This window comes from Dermacentor variabilis, chromosome 4 (genome assembly GCF_050947875.1).
Source record: "Dermacentor variabilis isolate Ectoservices chromosome 4, ASM5094787v1, whole genome shotgun sequence".
In the NCBI taxonomy this organism is placed as follows: domain Eukaryota; kingdom Metazoa; phylum Arthropoda; class Arachnida; order Ixodida; family Ixodidae; genus Dermacentor; species Dermacentor variabilis.
In genome coordinates this window covers 70,810,200-70,830,119 of record NC_134571.1, presented here as the reverse complement: position 1 = coordinate 70,830,119, position 19,920 = coordinate 70,810,200, and the positions used below count along the sequence as shown (strand labels likewise).

At 45.7% G+C, this 19,920-nt stretch overlaps 1 non-coding gene across 1 annotated transcript; it reads right to left on the bottom strand.

The window, feature by feature from the left end:
* Positions 1–17,416: 17,416 nt before the first annotated feature.
* LOC142580573 (U2 spliceosomal RNA) lies at positions 17,417–17,604 on the bottom strand. Its single transcript, XR_012827791.1, has one exon. It is a non-coding gene; the product is annotated as a U2 spliceosomal RNA (small nuclear RNA).
* Between the last annotated feature and the right edge of the window lie 2,316 nt (positions 17,605–19,920).

The window sequence follows — 19,920 nt, the reverse complement described above, 5'->3', positions numbered from 1 at the left end:
CTTCCCCACACATAGGCAGGTATTGCAAAGAAGCACTTTTTCGTAGTAAGGAGTGCTCATTTCAAATTATATGACAGACAAAGTCGACCATTTATTTAACATACTGCTTACCACGCGACACATAAGTAGCAAATCACTCGAGGGAAACAACTCCACGTCGACCTTGTGCACGAAGTTATTTGGCGCTCCTGGGTCACGTAACATCAGGTACACGATTTGAATGGTTGTTTTGATCTGCCGTCCCAACTAGTCATTGTTATCAGGAAGATCCTACTTAACATACATCGGGGACCCAGAGTTGTACATACTGAGTTCAAATTCTTATGACGAATCGAATGTTGTGTTTAGGTGAAGTATATCAAAATAAGTGAGAAAAAAAAAAACACTCGCCTGGCATGGTTCCAGCGTTATCAGGGGATCCGAACTTTTCGAGAGTTTTGTTATCGTGCACATTTTGCTCTATCTGTTTGGTCGATTCTGCAATTGAAGATAGCTGCATTTCTTGCAACATAATTTTTTGAGACGCCTTGGCAGATTGTACAACCCTAATCTCCAGTTATTTGCTTGCGGCTGTGTTGACGAAGAGAAGGGAGCTAGTGCAGTGGCTTATGCGGCTCCGATACTCAATGACTCACGGGCTGCTACACTACTTCTTATCTTCTTCTTGCTAAATATTCCACGGAGATCTGTGGAAACAAAATTTACGACACAGATTTCTCAAGCACCAGTTTCATTGTTGCAGTGGTGAACCGAATGTCGTCTATCTCAATGAGCTTCTTAAGAATACTCAAAACGCCCACCTTATTAACGCGATAGCGTTAAAGTACACTGGCTTCGCCGTCCTACAGGCCGGTGTCCAGCGTTGGACGTCGCTTCAGATAATAGAATTTCGAACCACGCAGGCCCTCCAGTGGCGCAAGTAAATTACTGAACTAATTGAATTTCTCAACGTAATATACGTAGAAAAATCGTAAAGTACGACTTATGCACGACATACAGACATCATAGCGTCGAATCGTAATTTGAGTATACGAGAAAGCATAATTCTGTTACGCGAAAAAAAAAATTACAAACCCCTTTTTCAGGATTTCTGCCATTCATAGCTCGGCCATGGCCTCCCAGATTTGCGCGCGCAAATCTGAAAGGCAATAAAGCGGCGCGCCCGGTTCCTTGCAACATCTCCAAATGGCATTCGCCTCCGCGCATCGCGGCCACCCAAGAGGCCGCGTTTCTACCAGAAAGCTCGCCTTCGTGCATAGCCTTCGCTGCCAGCGTTTTCAGGTAAGCATTACGGTTACATAAGCTCCACGATCCGCGAAGCGTGAGAAACACTCAGGGATCTTTGAATTCTATCGCGTTTCACTCTTAAAGGCGAAGCCTAAGCGTCCTCCAAATTTATTATTATTATTATTATTATTATTATTATTATTATTATTATTATTATTATTATTATTATTATTATTATTATTATTATTATTATTATTATTATTATTATTATTATTAGGTCGAAAGCCTTAAGTGCCCCATGGATCGAAAAATCTATTGTGAGGCGTTATGGAAAAATTGACCGCCCAGCGTAATGGCACCAAAATTGATGGTGCCACCATTGATTGTCGAACCCGCGAGCATTGATGGGTGTCGACCCCACGGCCTTCGGTAGCAGAAAAAAAAGTAATAGGAAGTAAAAACGCATTCGAGTGAGGATGTCACATAATTTAATGAATGTCTCCTGTGCGCGGCAGGCTTTCGCCTTCATCCTCTTTAGCGTATGCTAATGTGACTGTTAACTTTTTTTGTTATTATTATCTTCATTATATTATTATTTATGCCCCATGCTCCCAATCTGGTATATAGTAGGGACCAATCAGACGCTCTTTACTATGACCTAAGTAAAGCATTTGGTGTAATTTGCCATGAGCTCCATATAACAAAGTTCATATCAGTGGGCATTTCTTGTTTCATCACTGCACTGGTATCAAATTACATAAGCAATAGATGTTGTAATTAATGCAAACTTCATTGGCATTAGTTGACAGAGTTGGATTAGCTATGGAGTAACTAGCAGAGTTCCTCAAGGATCTGTTCTTGACCCTGTTCTCTTCCTACTGTTCATAAATGGCATTTAGTCAGCAATTCGACGCAATTCCATCATTCTACATGCTCATGACTTAAAGCTATTTCAGGCTGGCAACAGTATTCACAACTGCATCCACCTCCAAAAGTACATTTGTCACTCTCAAACTGGCGCTGAAGGAAAAAACTACTCTTAAATGCTTGCAAAATTATGGTAATAAAAGCACACTACAGGCAAATATTAAGTCAAGCTTAAGTGATAGATTAGTTTTCGAGAATCTCTAAGGCGTCAATATTATCGCGAACAGAACGTTAACAGTCGAGAAATTGAGGTAACTGCAGGACATGATTAGAGACTCCTCCGGGACTTTCAGGCACTTGCCCGATGACGAAAGCGCTCCTCAATTAAATTTTCTCGCTAGTACTCAACCACTTGTTGCAAAAATAATCCTTGTATTGTATTATAAGGCAAAACAAAATGCTACTTGTCCAGTTATATTTCACTTTTAGAAAACATAACTCATTGAAATTAGCCTTGACATCAACGCGGGCGGTCGACAGGTTTCGTTTTCGCTCGACTCTGCACCGCCCACGCTCTCGCGTTTCACTAGTTTCGTTGTCGCGTAGTGCTGCATGCGCTGGTTCTGCTTGGTCGCGAAAACTCGTACAAACTGCAAGTAGCAGAGAAATGAAATTTCATGTGATGTCGTGGGATGGCCGAGCGGTCTACGCCGCTGCACCAAAAGCAGCTGTAGCGGCAAATCCAAACTTGGTTCGGTACCACCGTCTGTAGGGCGCTGTTTTACTCACCGACGACAGCAAAGGGTGTATGCAACGTCACTACTCCCCCGATTGGGTGGCGGGAAATTTGATTTCAAAAAAGGTATTCGGACACTTCAGGTGCAATTTTACCGTAAACTAAGTCTTTTCTTGGCACGAAACAAGCGTTGCGAGCATTCTGGGATGGTATTTAGATAGTCCACGTTGACATAATAATTCCCTTTAGTGTCCCGGAACTCTCCGGAACCAAGGCGGGCAGAGAAATCATGGAAAAGATCGGCATAAACTACCACTGAAGGAACGGCCCCAAGACGCAGATTCACCCAGACGTCCGAGCCGCAATTAACACGGAAAATATCCCGAAGAACATGCACCCCGCGCACAATGTCGAGAGAATAAAATGCCGCACGAAAGCGATTCTCAAAAACCACGGCACGCAGGAGGGGTCGCTCTTCGTAGAAGCCGCGTGGTACCCCCGAAACCGGGACGACAATGGTAGTGTTGGCGCTGACAAAGGTAACTCCCTCTTCGCGATTGCGGTCGTATGCACGAAAGGAAAGACCGTGACTGCGGGCTCCGTAAGGACCAGATCATCGGAGGCAATGGAAGAAGCGGCAATGGCATTCCTGTAATCAACGGTCGACAACAACACAGAACAATAATCAGTAACTGGAAGACGGCTATTAGGAACTTCAAAAAGGGCTGGGTCTTCACCGAGGCGGCTAAAATGCTGAACTTCAGAGCAGAAGACTTTAAAAACGGCAAAATTACATCCAAATACCTCAAATGGATCCCGGCACGTATGGGAGAAGTAACCATGAATGCCCCTCCCGACCTCAACGAGAAGGCCCACCGAGCCGCGCGCAAACTAACCCACCGCGGCACGGACAGTGACGGCCCAACACCCCCGGGGAAGGGGGAAGGACTGCGGCGGAGGAGATGGAGAAGACGGAGGAGGCGACGACGAAGAAGAACCGATAAAAGACGACAGGGACAGACTGGTCACGTACCACGACATACTGACGCACTACACGAAACAAAGAGAAGCATGCCCACAACGCCACAAACAACTCGATAGGTCTCAAGAACAGATTGGAGAAGATTGCAAACCAGAACCTCCCGAAACCCAGTACACTTAAACAGAATAAATTCATCACAATACCCAGACGCGAGCTGCAAGCTCTGCAAACACGAACACGCACACATGGCAGACATCTTATGGAAGGGCACACAGAACAGATCAGTATATGTAGAGGACAAGCTAGAACCGGACCATCTCGAGGAGCGATGGCTAAGCGCTCTGACTAGCTCGGAACTTCGCGACCAATTATGGGCTATCCAGCGCGCCCGGACAGCGGTGGAAAGGCTATGCCTCACCGCACATAATGCCCTGGTGGCGGGAGCCCGGGCTGGCATCCTCGCAGGTGCTTTTCCCATTAAAGTGTTTTCCGTCCGTTCGTTATTGCGTTTTACATGTATTTGAATAGGCCGCGTCGGACTTGGGCCCGAGTTAAAGCTTCCTCTTATGGAAATTGCGCAGAATTCACATGAAATCCATATATATACCGCAAGAACTATGCGGAAAATATATGAACAAATGGGAATGACGTACACAACGTTTCATCACGGCGGTAGAGTAGGCAACCGAAGCGCAAGCTATCCCAAGCATCAACAACCAACCCACTTATAAGAAATCGCGAAAAATAATTTAAAAAAAATAAAAATAAAAAGAAGCATAGGCAACACTTAACTTGAGACCTCAGTGCTGAAGCTTTCTGAATTTCTCAAAACTCATCGATTGTTTCCCCTGCGAACTATATGTAATTCTCTTGATAGGAGTTAGACATTGTCTTAACTAGTCATGTTTCTTGTGAAGTTTGTGTTCTCTGCTAGAACTGCAGAAGGAGAAAGAGACATTCATAGTTACTGATTCACGTACTAATGCAGTAACTTCTAGGAACTCGGTAGGCATATCATGATACAACTGCTGAATAACTGTTGCTTTCATCCTTTGACCAGTTGTTCGATTTCTCCACAGCGTCTTCTCATCTATACATAGTATTTTAATTTATCTGCCCCAAGTTTCCTAAAATTGCTTGGGGAAGATGTCAGAATTCTAACCCGTGAGCTAAATTACTCTATGAAGTAGTCATTATTACTGCGAGAAAACAAAATCCTTAATTGAAGAATTAATATCATTATATTATTAAAATTTACATTAATTATAATATGGCACAGATTTCAATCTACGAATTGTAGGTAGTTAGCTTGCGAGGCATATCGCCTTACGACAAATTATGAGGATGCCATTAGTTTCGAGATATGCGCCGTCAAATTCGTGATAAAAATTCACTGTTGTTCGAATCACTTTCTAATGAAAATGCTGTTTTATGCATTGATGCACAAAAGAAACTGGAACGCCATGGCATTTCATCGGACACTTCGAAAATTAATATCTTGGAACTCTTGTGGACTTGAAAATGCCTTCGAAGTTGATACGCCGGCTTGAATTAATAGATTGAAATACACGCCGTAACGTGAATAATTGAAAGGGTGATTGGCATAATTATGCTAATTATTCAATTACGCATTTTCATTTCTCGGGGAAGTAATGGCCGTCGCATGGTCCAGCCTAGTTCAAGGGTCAAAATTGTGGTATCTGCGACAAACATTTTTTTTTTTATTCGAGGCAGCTGAAAAAGAAGAAAGACCGCTATACCTGAAATTTATGTTTTTTTTATATAACCGCGGCAATTAAAGCCGACATGGTCAAACGCAGAGATCACTTCCAAAGAGATTCAAGGTTGTCGATATTTTTTTTTTCCTTATTGCAGCCCTGCTCTTAATATCGCCGTATCATTACTGCTCGTCTATTTGCATAACGCGAAGTTGATGACCCTGCTCTGCATAAAAAGGTGCATATTGTTATAATAATTTGTACAAGAAAGTCACGATTCAGACGTTCTATTACTTTGCGGCAGCATGAGTCAACTGCGGGAAAACAAGACTAACGTCTCCTTTGGAGTTAGATGATTGCAATCTTTGATACTGTTTTTGTTTCATCTCTTAGCATGTTGAAACTGCCAAAGATATGTGGCGGGAAAGTAGAAATAGAAATTAATAACAGATTCGCCATCAGCAAAAGCTCAATTCAACCACAAGCATACAGCAAGGTGATGTATTGTCGTACGGCATCAGTATCAAGACGCCGGGTCTAACGTGATTGATTTCCTTAAATATCTCACAGCGAAATTTGCCGTGAAATCAGCTTGGCCGTTGTTTTAAAGTGTAACGTTGTTTTAGCGTAAACGTGACAGCAGTGTAATACTGAGAACCACCCTTTTTTCAATCAATACAACAACGTGCTCTGTAGTGTGTGAGCAGAAACAAACGCCTACATCAGGGCACACGAAATTAAAAGCTCAATGATATAAAGAATGGAAAACTTGTAGAAGGCTCTATGACCATAGGAACCTACTAAACATGTATTCTATGTTCCTCATCAACTATGCCTTAGCAAACGTATAACACTGGTGCGTGCGTGCGTGCGTGTATGTGTGTGTGTGTGTGTGTGTGTGTGTGTGTGTGTGTGTGTGTGTGTGTGTGTGTGTGTGTGTGTGTGTGTGTGTGTGTGTGTGTGTGTGTGTGTGTGTGTGTGTGTGTGTGTGTGTGTGTGTGTGTGTGTGTGTGTGTGTGTGTGTGTGTGTGTGTGTGTGTGTGTGTGTGTGTGTGTGTGTGTGTGTGTGTGTGTGCACGCTCTTCAGACACCACATTGCTGAAGTGCTTAGTCTCTCGTTGCGGCCCATCATTTGTGCTGTGCGGAGACTTCAATGCTCACCACCCTTGCTGGTGTTCTCGTCCATAAGACAGTCGTGGCGTGGAGATCAATGAACTTATCGCTAGACACGATCTACAAACCCTCATAGACGGCTCACCTACGTTTGTCGGCAGAAGAAACATTCCACCATCGACCTTGCGATATCAACGAGATATGTGTGCCTAGCCAGGTCATGTGAAGCAGACCCATGGGGCTCAAATCACCTACCAGTTTGGTTGGTTCCAGAAAATGCTCCTAGCCGTCAGATGGCCGCCAACACTGTGACAAACTGGGACAAGTTTCGTCAGCTGATTTCAAAGGCGCTATCACACGACAAGCTGTTCAAACTGGTGAGTGAGCGTCTACAACAAGCTACGGTACGAAGACGACGGCGCATAGATGAACCAAACCATGATCTTAAGCTCTTGAGGCTGCGCGCCTGTCGACGCCGCACTTACAGGAGGGCGCAGTGCTCTAAACAAAGCTCTTATTCTTCGGTATATAACCACTTAGGGGCAGCTATACGGCGGCACACAAAAAAACTTCGTCGAAAAAGCTGGGTCGCACTTTGTAGTTCTCTGCATATGGCAACCTGTTAAGGAAGTGTGTGGCGCATACTGAAGGCTCTCCGAACTTCTGAGATCGGCACGAATCCAACCACTGCTTTGTGCATAACGATCGGCCGGTCGCCGAGAATTCTCGCGGAAGCATTTGCCGACCTTTTCGTATCTGTTTTGTCAGGAGACAACACAAATGGCGACCTTAATTCTCTGACAAGTCACGGTACCATAACCTATTGCTATGGTCCTGCTTGCGAGATGGATGAGACAGACTTTACTCTCGCGGAGCTACGCTATGCACTTAGCCTTTATAAACGCCGCACCGCCCTAGGTGAACACGGTGTCACATACCAATCCTTACGAAACATCTAAGAGGCCTTTTATCAGCTTATCTTGAATGAATATAATGGAGTGTGAGGAACGAGTCTGATACCCGACGAATGGAAATAATCTGTGGTTATACCTGTTGTAGAACCGGGCGTCCTTCAAAACACCTCAAGTCATACCGGCCAATATCACTGACATCTAATGTATCAAGCTCATGGTACGAATGGTACTGTTTCATCTAGATAGCAGATTACAGGAACTGAATTTCTTTCCTGATGTCATGAGCGGCTTTCGTCGCCATCGTTCGGCCCTTGACAGCATTGCAGACCTCGTATCATTGCTTGAATCTGCTCAAGAAAACAAACACTCTGCATATATACTATTCCCAAACTTAGAGGAAGCATTTGATTCGGTGCCACATAGGGCGATTGTTTTCGCACTTATGACTGCGGGAATTTCCGGTCGTTTGCTTCGTTCTGTGGGCCATTTTCTATCGGAGCGCAAAATGAAAGTGCGAGTTGGAGGAACAAGTGAATCTCGCATTGTTAAGCGTGGTGTCCTGCAAGGCAGCGTCTTATCGCCGCTTCTCTTCAATACCATACTTGCTGGACTTCCAAACCGATTGCCTCAAGAATGTGACTTTCCAATAGACATAAAAATCTATGCTGATGACATCGCACTGTGGATCAGCGGTCCTTCACACCACGGTCCACGTCTTCTGGGAATCTTGCAGAGAGCTCTGAATATCACATCAGAGTACATGGATGAAGATGGTCTGCAGATTTCACCCGCTAAGTCAGCCGCAATTGCGTATCATCCTTGACAACGCGCTCGTCGAACCATGAGCCGGCTATAGCTCGGAGATAGATCGATAGATTTCGTGCAACAACACCGCTACCGGGGCCTAATTATCGATGATCACCTATCATGGTGCATTGCCGTCACCTCTGTGCGTCGCAAATGACAGTCCCTACTCAGATATGTGGCCGCCTTGGCTGCTAGGGGCCACGGCTGTTTCCAGATGACAGTACTGCAGGTATATCAATAATCTGTACTTTCTGGCGTAATGTATGCCTTGCTAGTGTTGAACGTGCCGCCTAGTTTGATGTCTCAATTGGAAAGGGACCATCATGTTGCCCTCGGAATCATTCTTGGATTACCTCGTGAGGCGCAGTCTGTTCCACTGTTCACTGAAGCACACCACCTGCCCCTGAGGCTGCAAGCAGACCAGAGAGCATTATATCACGTAGAGCGTCTGCACCGAGCATCAGATAGATGTACAAGCACTTATTAACCGGCTGATTTAGCGGCCGTTTTCTCGCATGGGGAAAATGATGGCATTGTTCGTTGCCGCTGCTGGCAGTTCAGAAGATACTACCTGACTGACAACTCTGAAGGAACACAACACATTTCTCTTCCCTATTCATCTTTCGATTCCCGAGATACAAAAAAAAAGTTTGACAAGCCTGAATGACCAGCCTGTTTCGGCACTATTCCAGTTGTCCCAGCTGCAGTTTGAAAAATTGGAGACCATATTAAAGTACTTATAGACGCATCGGTAAGCAGCGACGCTCAAAGCGCCGCAACAGCTTTCTTCTGCCGTTTTACTGAAATGAGAAGGGAGTTTTAATACCTCATCTATCCTCATCAGCAACCGCGGAGCTGGCAGCGATTGATGTTGCTCTGAAGTACGTACAGGAAGAAATAAGCACATCGAAGGTAGTCATCCATACAGTCTCCCGTGCCGCCCTGAGCAAGCTGTTGACAAAGGATGCCAGTAGCCCAATTCTACGCAGTATAATAGAGTCCGCCGACAAAATTACTTCTCGTGGATGCCCCTCATCCCCCAGTGGATTCATTCGCACGTGAGTATTGATGGAAATGAACAGGCTCATCGTCTCGCTTCAACTTGTGCTCACAGCGGGAGGGACTGCCCAGAAATTTCTTGTATGATTGACAACGCCCGTGTATTAATCCGCCGGTACGTCCTAAAGCAGCACCCAGACCACCGTGTTGCAAACGGATCCTTCCCTCCCCGTGTTCATGGTCGTGGCTTGCCTCGTAGTGTTAGAATACTGCTAGTGAAATTAAGAGTTGGCTCTGTGTTGGTGCGCGAATGCTTCTATCGTGAAGGACGTGGTGACAGACCGTCGTGTACGTTCTGTGGGTCACGTGAGACACTTGAACACTTTATATTGGAGTGTCCCGCATTCCTCCCACAACGTGCACTGTTAATTAAGGAATATAGACTGATTGGACTCAAGTGTACCACCCTTCACGATTGCCTTTTTCCGAGAGGAAGTGCTGCTTAACGCGAACAGGCCCATAGAGCCTTGCTAACTTTCATGCAGAAAACTGATTTTGCCTCCCATTTATAAACATTTTTTCCGTGTTCCTACTTTCTTTTGTCCGTGTCTCTGTCATTTGTTTAATTCCTATTTTATTTCCTATTTCTTTGTTTCCTATCTTCTTCTCTTGTCCTCTTGCCTCCTTCCGAAAGAGTAGGCAGGCGTTGTGTCCCTCTCGGTGGCAGTTGTCAGCTTGCTCATGGTTATATTGCGCTCAGTTTTACAAACACGATATTAAGGAAGGACAGGACGTGGACGGACGCAGCGCAACTGCGTCCGTCCACGTCCTGTCCTTCCTTAATATCGTGTTTGTAAAACTGAGCGCAATATAACCATGAACGTTCACCAACTAGCCCCTTCATTGCGTCAGCTTGCTCGCTCCCTGTTTCCTTTGTGTACTTGTATGTTTCCATATCTAATAATAATAATAATAATAATAATAATAATAATAATAATAATAATAATAATAATAATAATAATAATAATAATAATAATAATAATAATAATAATAATAATAATAATAATAATAATAATAATAGCTTTCACTTTGCGCGCACTATGCGCAATCGTGGTCACATTTCATTTTAACGTTTCATCTGTATTGTGTTTACTAGTTTGCTGAGCCAGTCAATGTTTGTAATATGTTGTTCGGGTGAACGAAGTAGAGGAGACGGCATCGACGATAATATTAGTGTCCCACCAGGCACCAATTTATATTAAAAAAGGAGAGGTTGCTCCACTGTTCTTATTATAAAATAGGTTGGCCTGATAATTCAGACTGTGTTAACCGACATGACAATTAATGCAGAGGCACTGTAACACAATAAAACTACGAAGACGTCGAGCAAAACATGGTACATCATGAAACGCTAACAGCTTATTGTCATAACATTTAAAAAAGATGGTACGTTTTCACACTCAAAAGCAACAAGCCAGCTTCCTAAAACTTAAATAACAGCAACAACCGCGTGTCGAATGAAAAAAAAAATTACTAAAGAAATCTGCAGGTAAACATACTGTCAGGCACGACACCTTGCGTTGCCTTTACAATCATCTCTCTCTCTGTCCTGCAACTATCATTTCTTTATTGCATTAAAATTTTGCCTATTTTTAAAGATTACCTAGATAAGAGTGGAGGCTTTGAGCAGGGAGGAAGCATCGAAGATGAAGAGAAGTAGGGTGCGTGAATCCGCGACCTTTCAAGCAACTTTGTTAACGCGCTTAGCGAAATGAACAGGCGAAATAAATTGCCGGAATGAGGTGTTAGCTAGTAGTAAAGGGCTGCCGGAAAGTTGAACTCGCAAGCCAGATGCAACTCCTGATCTGCGAGTTCGACGCAAAGAGGTAGACAAAGAACAATTTCAATTAAAAAAAAAGATAACTGTACGCGAGACAGCTCTACTAACGTTTCAAGCGACCGAAGCCACGGGGCACCCAGTTCGCTGCGAAGTGGCGCTACGAGCAAATGCGAAAGCGCGCGCTTGCATTTTTAATGGCGTGTCACATGTGCGGCGCCCCTCGCGGGAACCGACGGAGCACAACAGACGCGCGAGTCCGATCAGGGTCGAGTATTAAAACGCCATTAATTATAAGCCAGGTCGTGGCGACGCCGCGGGAGGACGAGGGAGAGAGAGAAAAAGAAGGAGGCGCTACACGTCTGTTGTCCCGTTGAAGGAGAGAACGCCAGCGCGTAGCCCGTGCCACCCATGATGGTTGCAGGCACGCGCGCATGCCTTGACGCACGAACCATCAAAGCCTCATCAGTATAGACATCAACGTGAGGCCTATCGGGTGCGCTATGCTAGCCGGAGCGAGCGCGTCGCGGTTTTCGGTGTCGAACGGCTCGTGCCTATTTTTTTGTCTTTCCTAATCGCACTCGCGACGTTTGCGTCTCGATGAACGTGAGTACGAACACACTCGTGTTCGGCGCTCACCTGGCTGCAGCACACCAGTAGGAACAGCAGTTAGAGTCAGCTGCTGTCAAGTGTCTGAAGTGTGCAGTAATGCGGACAAACGATCCAGTTTGCCTTTACGTACCTAAAGAAATTGTGCGTTTGCAGCGACATTCTCTTCATTAGAAATTTGTTCGATTTACGACCATGCGTGCCAAACATAACAGATTGATTTCACTCAGGACGCAATATGTTTAGAAGGAGAAAGTCACAAAGCATGCGCGCAAATACAACGCACCATGTCTGTTACGAAAGCAAATGATACAGCTGCTCCACAAGAGGTCCATTGTTATAATCATCCTAGACTGTCAGTGTCTGAGAAAAACGTGCATTGATTTCCTAATCCATATGTTTCAGCCAAATGTATAGTTTAAATTTACAATCCGAAGCACGTATCCCTGGACGGCGAACTAGCTTATTTCTTTGACTGAAAAGTAGTCCAAAACACCACGCTTTGCCACACCTCTAGTTACACTGCTCGCTTTCGTAAGAGGAGCTCGTCGCAGTCGGGAGGCAATACAGTTTCGAAATGTGGCAGCATGTACGAATATCCGCACGGCTGGTCCAATTCGTCTCGGCGCTCCCGGCCTTGCGACCGCCGCCGGCGCGCGCGAGCGCCCCGTTTTGCCGCCGCCGGAGGCGCGGCCCAAGATGTATGGATGATCAATGGGTCGTTCATCACATCGGAGCGGTTTTTGCAAATGAGGAGCGACGCGACGGCGGGCGCCTTCACTTGTGCGCAAGCGGGCGGCAGACATCCTTACTGGAGCGCCTGCCTCCGGAGTAGACGGGTCAGATGAACAGCCGAGCTGCCTCCGGCACGAGACACGGCCTCTGTGTAGTTGCAAGCAGTGCGTTGGAAGGTGAAGGCGCGGCTTGCTGGGGTAAAACTGCAAACATGTCTAAGCAGAGACGCGACTTAGTAAGACCGGCGTCGTTTTTAGTATCGCTGATGTTCGAATTGGTAACATCTGAAGTTACCAACCAGTTCTGGCTATTTCGGAAGCTCCTTGAGCTGGGACACACGCTCAGTCGATCTGTCGGTCTGCTTTCCGGTCTCTCTTGCGAAATCTGACTGAACGCGCTACAGTACATGTATTCACATTTATTAAACGCCTACAAAACGCTTCCTGATGTTCAGGGTCTCTTCCCTTTTGGTCAGTTTGATTGAGGTAATCATGACGGGACTCATATGACATGTAATAGAATTTGCTCGGTGCAAGCACGTGGACTTTATTACGCCGGTCTAAAATGGCAGCAAAATTTTCGCAAATGACATATGAATGACATATGGATAATTAGAGAAGTCTAGAGAATGTGCACAACGCTAAACGTTTTACGCAGCAGGTGTTAATGTCCTTAGCTTTCTGGACTACTTACATCTTACTGCGTTCTGGAGGCCAGCACAGTCTGCTCAGAAATGCCTGCCTGACTCATATGAAAGACACGTTTGAGAAGGAAAGTTCATAGTGACATTCTTACTGTACTAGTTCATAGGCACCATCGTCCTGTAACACTGTGTAGGTAGCCTATTACACATCCAGCCGACGTAAGTATGTGCTACGTCATGTCAACAAATGTATGTAGCAAGAGACGCGTATGATCCATTTTGATTCGCTTAGAGAATGATGAAGTGCTTTGAAGGAGAAATATGCAAACACGAAGACCACTGAGTACAGGTATAATTTCTGTAGGCAGTTCCGAGCAGTTAAACTTCAGAGGAAATGAACTGAAATTTTATTATTTCCATTATCACAGATAATTGGAGGGGGTTGCAAAAAAAAGGGAAATACAATAAATGGTCGGAGGAGTTCTCGACCAAGCGCACAGCAACTTGGCACCATCACAGAGAAATAAAACGTGAAAATCTTATGCAGAAGCAAAATTATAAAGCAACCAGATAACCGATTGAAGGAAATTCACGGGACCTGTTGTGCGCTACATAATTCTAGACTACCAAAATCTGCGGTCTAGAACGTGCGCGAGAGAATAAGAGAAAGACAGATTTATCACAGAAAATGTAGCACGGGGAGAGTCGCGGCAAAAACTCCTTGAAACGTATAGAAACGAATCGTTTTCCGTGAGACAACATGAGTGTTCAAATATGAAGCGCAGAGTGAACGTTTCCGTTTATTTGTCGGGTAGTCGGCGCTATGCATAGTGCACGGAACTAAGAACGCAGGAGTTCACGCGGCTACCTGCCGCACCAACGCGTCGGCGCTGCCGCCCAGACCGGGCAAGCCTCTGCCACCACCGGGTGACGGCTGCATGCCACGAAGAGGACAGCGGGTTCATAGTTGACGAGGTGGTTGGCTGGCGCCCGGACGGGATAACGGATGCCCCCTTTGGGGGAACTTGGCGCCAGGTGTCGCGCGAAGCCTCTGTTTCCACGAAGCTGTCTGACGCAGCGCTTACCCAAAGTGAACTTCTTAAACTGCATTTTAGAAGGAAAGTCCTCATGACAAAAGTTGCTCCTCCAAGGCGTCGAAAGAATATACCACGCCGTGTCGTTAAGACTTTCGAGACTTCAACCAAGGGAAAAGAAAAAGAAAATATACTATCGAGTTTAGTGGCGCGCAAGAGACTGCGTTGTATCTCTTTGCTTTTGGAGTGGCGTAATATGAAAACATTGTTTTTTTTCGTCTTCTAAGTACTGAACCTGCACAGTGAAAATTTAGGATCTCAACGGCGATGAATTAATTTTGTCACAGGTGCAACTCACGGCCTGAGGAAAAAAAAAAATCCGGATGCATTTATGTTGATGGGAATGCGGTAATACCTAAAGAAAGGAAATCTAACCAAATAAAAAGAAGAGAGGGAAGAGCCTAAGTTAATACAACGATAGGAATCGCGGAACAGAATGAAAGAAAACTAACCATATACGTAAAGGAAACTGGTACGTCGTTAGAGATCCCTAAACTATTGTAACCAGTAAACAAGTATCATGCCACGACTTTATGAGCCACTTAGAGACATTCAGGACTAACAAATATCTATTTTACATCTCCAGCTGGTGTTCCACCCTTCTCCTGCATTCTGTTTGGATCGCACCGATGGCGCGAGTTGTTGTGGTCGCACCGCTGGTGCGATCGGTTGGGAACTCGGCGCTGACGCCCGTGGTTGTACCTGGGTCGCAAGCCCCAAGGGTAGCGTTGGCCTGGCGGCCTGGGGTACAACTGGAAGCATCCGAAGGTCCCGGCAAAGCATGAGTCGACTGGTTAACAACAAAACAACTTGTTTATTTTAACATCGCAAAGAGTTGGCGGTCAGGTTGACCGAAGTAGAGAGACGGGAGAGCACTTTACTCAACAGAAGAAATCGGAGCCCTCCTTTTGGCGTCCGGGGGCAGCTGTTTTTATACTCTCGCAGTTGAGGGCAAGAAGGAACCCCTCAATAGACGAGCACGTGATTGTACAATGGGCTAAGGTGACGCACACTGTCGTAGCGCCGCCGGTCGGGCACAAAGACTGGGAGGAGAAGGTAACTTCGGCTCTCGTAGCGCCTCTAGTCGGGCACAATGACTGGAAGGAGAAGGTAACCTCGGCTCTCGTAGCGCCTCTGGTCGGGCACAATGACTGGGAGGAGAAGGTGACCCCCTGCTGTCGCATCGCCGCCGGTCGGGCACAATGGCACATACACTCACACACGCACATGAAGACACGTGGCATCGGAACATGCCTGGAAACGCCTGGAAACGCCTGGCGGGGAGCGTAGCGGCGACGCCGAACGGGCCAAAATGTCTGCCGCTTTGTTGCAATCGCGCCGGCTAAACCGCGCGTCGTAGGCGAAACGCAACAATTCGAAACGGTAGTCGCTATCATGGTGGGGACTGCAGTATATACGTTGACAACGAGCATTAATTCTTATCAGCTAAGTACCTTACTGACCGAACATCTTCAAAGGCATCAACATACTCGCCATCGTACCAGATTCATAAATGGCCGGTTGGCATCGCAGAGGCACCACTGGAATGCTACATAAGATAAAATAACTGCAATCAGAAAAATGGGCGCCAATAACAATATTCGGCTGTAATAAGTTTGCCTCTAGAAGAAGAAAAGTTAATAGTGCTTCAGAGTTCGAAGTCTGCAATTGGGCCCGTAACTATTTGTTATGTCGTAATTCCTCAAGATGAAGACCGGAGAAAGAACATGGTAACAATATATCTCTCGACATAACATATTTCGTTTGATGCCCACTCACCAAGTGCCCTTTCGATCCCTGTGCAAACAAAGCACACGCGAGTCACATCTGCTATTGGCCGACATCTCGACGATATAGCATAGGCAAACATTTATTGAGGGATACTAGCCAGCGAGAAACAAAACAAGTTAAGAAGTATTCAGAGCGCCAGGGAGACTCTATAAAAAGAAAAAAAAAAGGAACGTGCCAAGTTCCTTTAAGAGCCGCGTTGTGTAGCCACCAGCAGCCACCTGCTGCCAATGGCTCCTGAAGCCGAGTAAAAAATAAAAAAAGAACATTAAGAAAAAGCAACGAACGTAGAAGACGCGAAAGAAGAAGCAGGAGAGCTGCCCAGTAATCTCGTTAAACACGGCGCCCGGCATCTCACGTCAATTGGCCAACGCAGGGAAAGAGAGATTGGGGGAGGCGGCACAGCACGCGAAGGCTCCAGCGGAACCACGCCGAGATCTCAGATCGCCCGTACTACCCTACTCCCACAGATGAGGTCAGAAAATTTCCCGGCTGCGGCTGCTTTAACCCTCTCCCCAATGACCGAACATGTTCCTTCTCTTTCGCTAACCGCTGTTGCACGTTGATCTCCCACGTCCACCAGCTGCGCCGCCATCCCCTATTTATTACTACTTTTTTTAGCTTCCTGTAGTCTAACCCTTAGTGTCGCTTAGCCCTCTTGCTGCTTCCAAATTATTTTCAACTTTTCTTCTTCGCACCTCGTCCTATTTTTGCTATCCTTTTTTTTTGTGAGTTCCAGTAAAAGGCGGACAAGTTGGGAGCTCTTTGACATTATTATCGGCTAGAGCATTTTGGGTTCATGAACCTCGTCTTCAAGTAGAGAGAGAGAGAGAGTAGAAAGGGGAAAGGCAGGAAGGTTAACCAGATGGGTAGATCGGGTTTGCTACTCTACGCTGGGGAGAGAGGGGTGGGGCAGGTAAAGTGATAGCAAACTAGAGATAAAGAAAGCAAGGAGCATAGACATACAATCACAGTCAAATACTGTCTCCGCGTACCGTTCCCACAAAGCACAGTAACACTTGCAGCACTTTAAACATCTGTTCAGGCTACAGCCGCTTGGCCAATTCTGTTGCCCTTAAAATGTGCAACAGTGCCCTCGTCGCCCTCCGCTGCGATAGCTTGTGATGTCGGCATTGTAAAATAAGCTCCTCTGTTGGAGGTCGTTGGTCGAATGGCGCTATCGCGATTTCGAGCGATGGTCTTTGTAATTTGTAGCGAGTCGTCTTCCAGTAGGGTAAAATTATCATGCGCAGACAGTGGTGTGGAAGTTATATTACGAATGCGAATACGGTAGTTTCACAGCGAAGCTGTATGTGAGTTTCCAGCGGATCGATGTCCGCAGACGAAAAATCGGGGGCCGATCCCGAAGATAGTCCAATACTGGGCCGACCCGCGGCGGAGGTGAAGCAGGCTTCAAGCGTTCAAGCACTCCACCAACTTGCAAAAATAAGTTTAATATATTGGGTCCAAATAGAACCCGTATCAGATATTAAGCTGATAAGAACAGGTACTATATTTTGACCCGTGTTCGTCATGTCTACCTTCACACCACCCTCTTTTTGTCGGCGTTCCAAGCGCTTGCGTATCTACTTTCCTTCCGCTCTGCCCTGGTGGCGGTCAGTTCGAAACGTTACGGGTGTCTAGTTTCTTCCGGCTCCTCGAGGCGGCGGTCCCGTCGTCCGGGCGAATGTATGTAAAAATCACGATAAATGAGTACGTGCCTATATTCAAAATTCTGTGTCACCTCTGTGTCGTAGTCAAAACACCTCCACTGGTGATCCGCCTTCACAAAGTGGAATGGCTCACAATTTTTTTTTAGAATATGAACTTCGTCATTGTCGAACATTCGATTTGTTAGAACATCGTGTTTGATACATTTGCTACAGCGTGCGGTCCACTGAATGCTTGTCTCGAGGAAGCAACACGTGAATGATTACCCCAGTATAAAGTGCGAGAATGTGCACTTGTTGATGGACCTCACAATTGAGCGTACTTGAAGTTATTTCCACCTGCAAACCCAGTGCAGTTATTCCTCAATATGGAAGAATATTCAGTACTCAAATCAACACTGGAAGAGAATTTTTCAGGACATTCTTATTCGATTAGAAAATTTAGCATTCCAACATCCTTACTCAAAAGGTTAGCGTAGCAGGCTTGAAGTGGAGCAGTGTCAGTTTGTTGAATGAGAGCTACCTGATTTAGATGCATCCCGTGGACAATGCGATACCTAAATAATTATCATAGAATTATTGGCATAATCACTTAAGTGCGCGACACAAAGTTTAACTTGTCGTGCCGGTGTCATCCATCTCTCGTAAATCTCGTGCATTACATGCAGACTCACCGACCTTCTCAATGTTAGAACATCTCACGGGACCATCACCAGTGTTAGCTCAGACACGAAGAAACCGAAGCAAATGTATGCACCACTGGTCACACCGGGATCTCTATCCTCGACTGGCATATTCTGAGAACGTTGCCTCAAAACTCTAGGCATGAATTTTGCGATATCCGACTATAATATAGCTTACTTTCTGATTTATGCATATCGTCAATAAACAATGAAATACACTTGAATTCAAAAGCGCTAACGGGATTTCAGAGGACGCAGTTCTGTTTGCGAAGAGCGCGGGTAGTCACAAGACATAAAAATAGTGCAAAAACGACAATTGAAAACGGTAATAAACTGCAGTTGTAGTAGAAAAATGACAATGATGATAATCAATAAGGGAGTTTGGCGAGAGAGAGAGACCAGTTAGCTATGCTCTGTTCAACAATACAACACTAGAGCGAGAGCAGGCACGTACCTAAGGGAGGGGGCGCGACCCCCAATCCCCGAAATAAATACATCCCCCTCCCCCACACACACACATTCCTAAAGCGCCGCCAAATCAATCTCGAGATTTGGCAGCTATTCGGCGGTCCACACTTTGCTGCCTTATTTCACTCCTTTTGGATGGCAGTAGTTATCCGCATCTCCTGGGGTGTAAAGGCCAGTTTTCTCATCGGTTCGGTGCACGTGCGATTAACTCGAAATGCGTTCAGTTGTCACCATCTATTGCAACGGTCACGCACCTCATTGTTGCTTCGTTAGGTTCAACCTTCTTTGTCTAGACTGGTCTAGGAACCAGGACAAGGATTCAGTTCGTAGTCTGTTGGTCTCTATGGTCGTGGAACGAGTTGCGGCCGGAGAAAACGCCAGTTGCATTTAACTTTTCATTTTGCTTCATTATTTCCTCGAGTGACGGCTCGCCGCGACGCAGGCAGGTCCTCGGAGCCATATACCGGTCGGTTAGATAAGGTGGAAAATAAGATCATGTGAAAGAGCGTCGAACATCAAATCCTGCAACAACCGTCAAACCCATAAGAAATATGAATGTCACCCGTTAACTCGTCTGGTCTTGCCCTAACTTTACAGCACTTTTCATGCAAAATTGGCAACTGGAAACAAGAGTCGCAAGGAATTGAGAAATTAAGCGATCTGTTAAGCGAGGGAGCCGAGGCCATGGCCAAACAGGAAGGAAAAGCGAAAATGAACAAATTTAACCGTTCTTTGTGAAAATATTTATGGATCAACATCTTTTTATTTAAAAAAGAAAGTAGAGAGAATGCCGCCGGAAGTGAAGAATGACTCCGTGTGTTTTGAATGACGCCTCTACAGTTATCAGTCGAGCCACCTGACGTAGCCAGTTCTCTGCTGTGCTTCTAGAACCGCAGCGTCCTACACTCAACGCCGTTGTACGGGATTGGCGGCCACGCATCGTTACGCAACTTCCCAAATAACAATACGAGTTGGTTTTGGCACTTGGTAGAGCAGTAAACGAGGTATCTAAAAGAACTGTGATTGTTCC